Genomic DNA, 10,915 nt, shown 5'->3' on the forward strand with positions numbered 1-10,915 from the left:
AATAATGTCCAAAACAGTAGATAATATAGCATGGAGCAATCAAAAATTATAGATACGTTGGAGACGTATCACATACGTCTATAAGCATAAGTTCCAAAGGGACAAGTAAACGTAGTCTTTTCTTGATCAGGTTGAGAAATAGGTATTTGTGAAAAGCCAGAGTATCCATCTAGGAAGCAAAAGTGTGTGTGCTTAGATAATCTTTCAAGCATTTGATCAATAAAAGGCAAGGGGTGATGATCTTTTCTAGTTGCTTTGTTTAATTTTCTGTAACCAATTACCACTATAGCCTGTAACAATTCTTTGTGGAATAAGTTCATTCTTATCATTAGGAACAACAGTAATACCTCCTTTCTTAGGGACACAATGAACATGACTTACCTATCTACTATCAGCTACATGATAGATTATACCTGCTTCCAGAAGTTTTAAGATTTCCATTCTTACCACTTCCTTCATTTTTGGATTCAACCGATGTTGGTGATCAACAACAGGTTTAGCATCAGGTTCCATATTAATTTTGTGCTGACATAGAGTGGGACTAATGCCCTTTAAATCATCAAAAGTATATCCAATAGCAGCCTGGTGCTTCCTTAGAACTTTCAATAATCTTTCTTCTTCATGTTCTGAAAGGTTAGCACTAATAATAACATGATATATCTTATTTTCATCGAGATAAGCATATTTCAAAGTGTCTGGCAATTGTTTTAATTCAAACGCAGGATCACCTTTAGGTGGAGGAGGACCTCCTAGAGTTTCAATAGACAGATTGTGTTTAAGCAGAGGACGTTGTTCAAAGAAAACCTTACCTATTTCATTTCTTTCATGCATATGTAAATCATTTTCATGGTCTAGCAAATATTGTTCTAAAGGATCAGTAGGTGGAATAGCAATAGAAGCAAGACCAATTAATTCATCCTTACTAGGCAATTCTTTTTCATGACGATTTCTACTAAACTTGGAAAAATTAAACTCATGAGACTCATGACTCATCACCAAAGCTAACACCAACAGTTTGTTTCTTACATTTTATCTTAGCATTAACTGTATTCAAGAAAGGTCTACCAAAGATAATGGGACAAAAGTCATCTTGTGGGGAACCAAGAACAAGAAAATCAGTAGGGTATTTTACTTTCCCACACAAGACTTCAACATCTCTAATAATCCCAAATGGTGATATGGTGTCTCTATTAGCAAGTTTAATAGTAACATCTATTTCTTCTATCTCACCAGGTGCTATGTCTTTCATGATTTCTTCATATAAAGTGTAAGGAATAGCACTCACACTAGTACCCATGTCACATAAACCATGATAACAGTGATCTTCTATTTTAACTGAAATAACAGGCATGCCAACAACAGGTCTATGTTTATCTCTTTTATCAGGTTTATCAATTCTAGCACCTTCTTCACAGAAGTAAATAACATGCCCATCCGTATCTTCTTCCAGGAGATCTTTAACCATAGTAATACTAGGTTCAACTTTAATATGGTCATCAGGTTTAGGTGTTCTAATATAGCTTTTGTTAACCATAGTTGAAACTTTAGCATGTTCCTTAATCCTAACAGGGAAAGGTGGTTTCTCAATATAAGCAGAAGGAACAACTGGATCAACATTATAAATTATAGTTTCTTCTTTAACTGGTACTGGTTCTTTAATTTCTTCTTTAATAGGTGGGTGATATTTAAATCACTTCTCCTTAGGAAGTTCAACATGAGTAGCAAATGATTCACAAAAGGAGGCTACTATCTCAGAGTCAAGTCCATATTTAGTGCTAAACTTTTGAAAAGCATCAGTATCCATAAAAGATTTAACACAATCATACTTAAGTTTAATACCTGACTCTCTACCTTTTTCAAGTTCCCAATCTTCAAAGTTGTGTTTAATTCTTTCCAGTAGATCCCACCGGAATTCAATAGTCTTCTTCATAAATGAACCAACACAAGAAGTATCAAGCATGGTTTGATCATTACGAGAAAGCCGAGCATAAAATTTCTGGATAATAATTTCTCTTGAGAGCTCATGATTGGGGCATGAATATAACATTGAATTAAGCCTCCCCCAAGCTAGAGCGATACTTTCTCCTTCACGAGGCCAAATATTATATATATAATTCCGATCACGATGAACTAGATGCATAGGATAATTTTTTTGGTGGAACTCCAATTTCAAACGATTCCAATTCCATGATCCAATATCATCACATAGCCTATACCATGCCAATGCTTTTCCTTTCAAAGATAAGGGAAAAACCTTTTTCATCACTTCATCCCTGGGTAAACCTGCAAGCTTAAACAATCCACAAATTTGTTCCACATATATCAAGTGCATATCAGGATGTCCGGTTCCATCTCCTGCATAAGGATTAGCTAGCAGTTGTTCTATCATACCCGAAGGAATTTCATATTCAATATTTTCAGTAGGTGCAGTAGATTGAGGGGTTGCTAATTGTGGTTCCGGACGAGGTGAAGATACCTCGAACAAACCCCTCAAAGGATTTCCATAGTAACAAGTGACAATAAATTTCAGCACACTATATAAATGTTTCCTTACCAAAGGTGCTTCACTCCCCGACTACGGCGCCAGAAAATAGCCTTGATGACCCACAAGTATAGGGGATAAATTGTAGCTCTTTTCGATAAGTAAGAGTGTCGAAACCAACGAGGAGCAGAAGGAAATGATAAGTAGTTTTCAATAAGGTAATGTCTCAAGTGTTGTAATTGTAAGTAACAGAGTAGTTCGATAGCAAGATAATTTGTAACGAGCAAGTAATAAAAGTGCAACAAGGTAGCCCAATCCCTTTGAGGCAAAGGACAGGCCAAAACAGTCTCTTATGATAAGCAAAGCGTTCTTGAGGGTACACGGGAATTTCATCTAGTCACTTTCATCATGTTGGTTTGATTTGTGTTTGCTACTTTGATAATTTTATATGTGGGTGGACTGGTGCTTAGGTGCTATTATTACTTGAACAAACCTCCTACTTATGATTAACCAAGCATCTGCAACTATGATAAAAGTATTAAGAATAAATTCTAACCATAGCATTAAACTTTTGGATCCAATCGGTCCCTTATGAAATAACACATAAACTGGGGTTTAAGCTTCTGTCACTCTCGCAACCCACCATCTAATTGCTACTCCACAATGCATTCCCTTAGGCCCAAATATGGTGAAGTGTCATGTAGTCGACGTTCACATGACACCACTAAGGGTATAACAACATACATACTATCAAAATATCAAACACATATCAAGTTCACATGATTACTTGCAACATGATTTCTCCTGTGACCTCAAGAACAAAAGTAACTAATCAAAAATGATAAACATGTTCATGATCAGAGGAGTATTAAATAGCATAATGGATCTGAACATATAATCTTCCACCAAAATAAACCATATAGTAATAAACTACAAGATGTAATCAATACTACTAGTCACCCACAAGCACCAATCTATAGTTCCGGTAACAATATTGAACACAAGAGATAAACTAGGGTTTGAGAGGAGATGGTGTTGTTGAAGATGTTGATGGAGATTGCCCTCCCCAAGATGGGAGAGTTGTTGGTGAAGATGATGACGATGAAGATAATTTTCCCCTCCGGGAGGGAAGTTCCCCGGTGGAATCGCTCTGCCGGAGGGCAAAAGTGCTCCTGCCCAAGTTCCGCCTCGAGGCAGCGGCGCTTCGTCCCGAAAGTCTCCCCTTTATTTTTTCTAGGTCAAAACGACTTATATACCAGAAGATGGGCACCGAAGGTGGGCCGAGGAGGCCACAACCCACCAGGGCGCGCCTGGGGGGGGGGCCTGGCACGCCCAGGTGGGTTGTGCCCACCTGGTGGCCCCCTCGAGTGTTTATTTTCTCCAGTATTTCTTAAATAATACATAAAAAATCTTCATGAAGTTTCAGCTCATTTGGAGTTGTGTAGAATAGGTGGCCTGGCATAGCTTTTCCAGGTCCAGATTTCCAGCTGCCGGAATTCTCCCTCTTGGTGTGTTCCTTGCAAATTATGAGATAAAAGGCATTAGAATTACTCCAAAAAGCATTATTATGGATAAAAACATTATAAATAACAGTAAGAAAACATGATGCAAAATGGACATATCAAAATACAATAAAATTACACTATCTAAAAATAGCTAGTCTACAACTACAGTACATTCTTTCACCACAAGTACGCTACTAGAAATACAATAAAATTAAACTATCTAAAAATAGCTAGTCTACAACTACATTACATTCTTTCACCACAAGTACACTACTAGAAGATCTTTATCGGTCGAACCGTTATGACAACATACGTAATTCCCTTTGTCCATCGGTATGTTAATTGGCCGAGATTCGATCGTCGGTATCTTCATACCTAGTTCAATCTCGTTACCGTCAAGTCTCTTTACTCATTCCGTACATCATCTTGCAACTAACTCATTAGTTACTTTGCTTGCAAGGCTTCTTATGATGTGTATTGCCGAGAGGGCCCAGAGATACCTCTCCGATAGTCAGAGTGACAAATCCTAATCTCGATCCATGTCAACTCAACAAACACCTTCGGAGATGCCTGATACGTCCATTTTGCATCATGCTTTTATATCGATATTTATTGCATTATGGGTTGTTATTACACATTATGTCACAATACTTATGCCTATTCTCTCTTATTTTACAAGGTTTACGTAAAGAGGGAGAATGCCGGCAGCTGGGATTCTGGGCTAGAAAAGGAGCAAATATCAGAGACCTATTCTGCACAGATCCAAAAGTCCTGAAACTTCATGAAAGTTATTTTCAGAATATATAAAAAATAGTGAGTGCAAGAAGTACCAGAGGGGGCCACTCACCAGCCACGAGGGTGGGGGCGCGCCCTACCCCCCTGGGCGCGCCCCCTGCCTCGTGGGCCCCCTGGTAGCCCTCCGATTCCCATCTTCTGCTATATGGAGTCTTTCGTTGAGAAAAAAATCATAAGCAAGCTTTCGGGACGAGACTCCGCCGCCACGAGGCAGAACCTTGGCGGAACCAATCTAGGGCTCCGGCGGAGCTGTTCTGCCGGGGACACTTCCCTCCGGGAGGGGGAAATCATCGCCATCGTCATCACCAACGATCCTCTCCTCGGGAGGGGGTCAATCTCCCTCAACATCTTCACCAGCACCATCTCCTCTCAAACCCTAGTTCATCTCTTGTATCCAATTCTTGTCTCTAAGCCTGGGATTGGTACCTATGGGTTGCTAGTAGTGTTGATTACTCCTTGTAGTTGATGCTAGTTTGTTTACTTGGTGGAAGATCATATGTTCAGATCCTATATGCATATTAATACCCCTCTGATTATGAACATGAATATGCTTTGTGAGTAGTTACGTTTGTTCCTGAGGACATGGGAGAAGTCTTGCTATTAGTAGTCATGTGAATTTGGTATTCGTTCGATATTTTGATGAGATGTATGTTGTCTCTCCTCTAGTGGTGTTATGTGAACGTCGACTACATGACACTTCACCATTATTTGGGCCTAGAGGAAGGCATTGGGAAGTAATAAGTAGATGATGGGTTGCTAGAGTGGCAGAAGCTTAAACCCTAGTTTATGCGTTGCTTCGTAAGGGGCTGATTTGGATCCATATGTTTCATGCTATGGTTAGGTTTACCTTAATACTTTTGTTGTAGTTGTGGATGCTTGCAATAGAGGTTAATCATAAGTGGGATGCTCGTCCAAGTAAGGGCAGTACCCAAGCACTGGTCCACCCACATATCAAATTATCAAAGTACCGAAAGTGAATCATATGAACATGATGAAAACTAGCTTGACAATAATTCCCATGTGTCCTCGGGAGCGCTTTTCTCTATAAGAGTTTGTCCAGGCTTGTCCTTTGCTACAAAAAGGATTGGGCCACCTTGCTGCACTTTATTTACTTTTGTTACTTGTTACAAATTATCTTATCACAAAACTATATGTTACCTATAATTTCAGTGCTTGCAGAGAATACCTTGCTAAAAACCGCTTATCATTTCCTTCTGCTCCTCGTTGGGTTCGACACTCTTACTTATCGAAAGGACTAGATAGATCCCCTATACTTGTGGGTCATCAAGACACTTTTCTGGCGCCATTGCCGGGGAGTGAAGCGCCTTTGGTAGGTGGAATTTGGTAAGGAAAAATTTATATAGTGTGCTGAAATTTACTGTCACTTGTTACTATGGAAAGTAATCCTCTGAGGGGCTTGTTCGGGGTATCTTCACCCCGACCAGTAGAGCAAAGAGTTGCTCCTCAACCTACTGAACCTACTGAAAATGAGAATGTCTACTTTGAAATTCCTTCGGGTATGATAGAAAAACTGCTAGCTAATCCTTTTGCAGGAGATGGAACATTACATCCTGATGAGCACCTAATATATGTGGATGAAGTTTGTGGATTATTTAAGCTTGCAGGTATGCCCGATGATGTTATCAAGAAGAAGGTCTTCCCTTTATCTTTGGATGGAGATGCATTGACATGGTATAGGCTATGTGATGATATGGGATCATGGAACTACAAACGATTGAAATAGGAATTTCATCAGAAGTTTTATCCTATGCATCTTGTTCATCGTGATTGTAATTATATATATAAATTTTGGCCTCGCGAAGGAGAAAGCATCGCTCAAGCTTGGGGGAGACTTAAATCAATGTTATATTCATGCCCCAATCATGAGCTCTCAAGAGAAATGATTATTCAAAAAAATTATGCTCGGCTTTCTGATAACAATCGCACCATGCTCGATACTTCTTCTACTGGCTCTTTTATGATGAAGACCATTGAATTCAAATGGGATTTATTGGAAATAATTAAAAGCAACTCTGAAGATTGGGATCTCGACGAAGGTAAGGAGTTAGGTATGACACCTAAGTTTGATTGTGTTAAATCTTTTATGGATACCGATGTTTTCCATAAATTTAGCACTAAATATGGACTTGACTCTGAGATAGTAGCTTCATTGTATGAATCTTTTGCTACTCATGTTGATCTCCCTAAGGAGAAGTGGTTTAAATATAATCCTCCCATTGAAGTAAAAGTAGTTGCACCTATTAAAGTTGAAGAAAATACTATTACTTATAATGATCCTATTGTTCCTACTGCTTATGTTGAGAAACCACCTTTTCCTGTTAGGATAAAAGATCATGCTAAATCTTCAACTGTGGTTCGTAAAAGCAATGTTAGAACCTATACACCTCCTGAGCAAGTTAAAGTTGAACCTAATATTACTATTGTTAAGGATCTCTTGGCTGATAATATTGATGGGCATGTTATTTATTTCTGTGATGAAACTGCTAGAATTGCTAAACCTTGTGCTAAAGATAAACATAGACCTGTGGTAGACATGCCTGTTATTTCTGTTAAAATAGGAGATCATTGTTATCATGGCTTGTGTGATATGGGTGCTAGTGCTAGTGCAATACCTATTGACTTATACAAAGAAATTATGCATGATATTGCACCTACTGAATTAGAAGATATTGATGTCACAATTAAACTTGCCAATAGAGATACTATTTCACCAATGGGCATTGTTAGAGATGTTGAAGTCCTGTGTGAGAAAACTAAATATCCTGCTGATTTTCTTGTTCTTGGTTCCCCACAAGATAGCTTTTGTCCCATTATATTTGGCAGACCCTTCTTAAACACTATTAATGCTAGGATAGACTGCAAAAAGGATGTTGTTACTATTGGTTTGGGTGATATGTCTCATGAGTTCAACTTTTCTAAATGTCGTAGACAACACCGTGATGAGGAACTACCTAGTAAAGATGAAATTATCGGTCTTGCTTCTATTGTTGTACCTCCTAGTGATCCTTTAGAACAATATTTGCTAGACCATGAAAATGATATGTTTATGAATGAAAGAAGGGAAATAGATGAAGTGTTCTTTAAACAGGGACCTATTCTGAAACACAACTTGCCAGTTGAAATCTTAGGGGATCCTCCTCCACCCAAGGGTGATCCCGTGTTTGAGCTTAAACCATTGCCTGATACTCTTAAATATGCTTATCTTGATGAAAAGAAGGTATATCCTGTTATTATTAGTGCTAACCTTTCAGAGAAGGAGGAAGAAAAATTATTGAAAACTTTGAAGAAGCACCGTGCTGCTATTGGATATACTCTTGATGATCTTAAAGGCATTAGTCCCACTCTATGTCAACACAAAATAAATTTGGAGAAAGATGCCAAACCAGTTATTAATCACCAACGACGGTTGAATCCTAAGATGAAAGAAGTGGTAAGAAAAGAAATACTAAAGCTCCTTGAGGCAGGTATAATTTATCCCGTTGCTGATAGTCAGTGGGTAAGTCATGTCCATTATGTTCCTAAGAAGGGAGGTATTATTGTCGTTCCTAATGATAAGGATGAATTGATTCCGCAAAGAATTATTACAGGTTATAGGATGGTAATTGATTTCCACAAATTAAATAAGGCTACTAAAAAATATCATTACCCCTTACCTTTCATTGATCAAATGATAGAAAGATTATCCAAACATACACATTTTTGCTTTCTAGATGGTTATTCTGGTTTCTCTCAAATACTTGTATCAGCTGATGATCAATCTAAGACCACTTTTACTTGCCCTTTCGGTACTTTTTCTTATAGACGTATGCCTTTTGGTCTATGTAATGCACCTGCTACCTTTCAAAGATGCATGATGGCTATATTCTCTGACTTTTGTGAAAAGATTTGTGAGGTTTTCATGGACGATTTCTCCGTTTATGGATCCTCTTTTGATGATTGCTTAAGCAACCTTGATCGATTTTTGCAAAGACGTGAAGAAACTAACCTTGTCTTGAATTGGAAGAAGTGCCACTTTATGGTTAATGAAGGTATTGTCTTGGGGCACAAAATTTCTGAAAGAGGCATTGAAGTTGATAAAGCTAAAGTTGATGCTATTGAAAAGATGGCGTGTCCCAAGGACATTAAAGGTATAAGAAGTTTCCTTGGTCATGCCGGCTTTTATAGGAGGTTCATTAAGGACTTCTCAAAAATCTCTCGGCCTCTGACTAATTTATTAAAAAAAGATATACCGTTCGTCTTTGATGATGATTGTGTAGAAGCATTTGAAATACTTAAGAAAGCATTGACCTCTGCATCGATTGTTCAGCGACCTGATTGGAATTTACCTTTTGAAATTATGTGGGATGCAAGTGATTATGCTGTAGGTGTTGTTCTAGGGCAAAGAGTTGATAAGAAACTAAATGTTATTCAATATGCTAGTAAACTCTAGACAATGCCCAGAGAAATTATGCCACTACTGAAAAGGAATTCTTAGTAGTTGTATTTGCTTGTGATAAGTTTAGACCTCATATTGTTGATTCTAAAGTAACTATCCACACGGATCATGCTGCTATTAAATATCTTATGGAAAAGAAATTTGCTAAACCTAGACTTATTAGATGGGTTCTCTTGCTACAAGAATTTGATTTGCATATTATTGATAGAAAGGGAGCTGAGAACCCCGTTGCAGACAACTTGTCCAGGTTAGAGAATGTTCTTGATGACCCACTACCTATTGATGATAGCTTTCCTGATGAACAATTAAATGTCATATATGCTTCTCGAACTGCTCCATGGTATGCTGATTATGCTAATTATATTGTTGCTAAATTTATACCACCTAGTTTCACATACCAGCAAAAGAAAAAGTTCTTCTATGATTTGAGACATTACTTTTGGGATGACCCACATCTTTATAAAGAAGGAGTAGATGGTATTATTAGACGTTGTGTACCTTAGCATGAACAGGAACATATCCTATGCAAGTGTCACTCTGAAGCTTATGGAGGACACCACGCTGGAGATAGAACTGCACATAAGGTATTGCAATCTGGTTTTTATTGGCCTACTCTCTTCAAGGATGCCCGTAAGTTTGTCTTATCTTGTGATGAATGTCAAAGAATTGGTAATATTAGTAGACGTCAAGAAATGCCTATGAATTATTCACTTGTTATTGAACCATTTGATGTTTGGGGCTTTGATTATATCGGACCTTTTCCTGCCTCAAATGGATATACACATATTTTAGTTGTTGTTTACGTTACTAAGTGGGTAGAAGCTATTCCAACTAGTAGTGCTGATCATAACACCTCTATTAAGATGCTTAAGGAAGTTATTTTTCCGAGGTTTGGAGTCCCTAGATATTTAATGACTGATGGTGGTTCACATTTTATTCATGGTGCTTTCCGTAAAATGCTTGCTAAGTATGATGTTAATCATAGAATTGCATCCCCTTATCACCCACATTCTAGTGGTCAAGTAGAATTGAGTAATAGAGAACTCAAATTAATTTTGCAAAAGACGGTTAATAGATCTAGAAAGAATTGGTCCAAGAAACTTGATGATGCATTATGGGCCTATAGAACTGCATATAAAATCCTATGGGTATGTCTCCGTATAAAATGGTTTATGGAAAAGCATGTCACTTACCTCTCGAACTAGAACATAAGGCTTATTGGGCTATTAAAGAGCTCAACTATGATTTCAAACTTGCCGGTGAGAAGAGGTTTTTTGACATTAGCTCACTTGATGAATGGAAAACCCAAGCCTATGAGAATGACAAATTGTTTAAAGAAAAAGTTAAAAGATGGAATGACAAAAGAATACAAAAGCGTGAGTTTAATGTAGGTGATTATGTATTGCTATACAACTCTCGTTTAAGATTTTTTGCAGGGAAGCTTCTCTCTAAATGGGAAGGTCCTTACGTTATCGAGGAGGTCTATCGTTTCAGTGCCATAAAAATCAACAACTTCGAAGGCACCAATTCGAAGGTGGTGAACGGTCAAAGAATCAAACATTATATCTCAGGTAATCCTATAAATGTTGAAACCAATGTTATTGAAACTGTAACCCCGGAGGAATACATAAGGGACACTTTCCGGAATGTTTCAGACTCCGAAAAGGAATACGTACG

This window comes from Triticum urartu, chromosome 1A (assembly GCF_056163025.1).
Source record: "Triticum urartu cultivar PI428250 chromosome 1A, HENAU_Tu73, whole genome shotgun sequence".
Classification (NCBI taxonomy): Eukaryota; Viridiplantae; Streptophyta; class Magnoliopsida; order Poales; family Poaceae; genus Triticum; species Triticum urartu.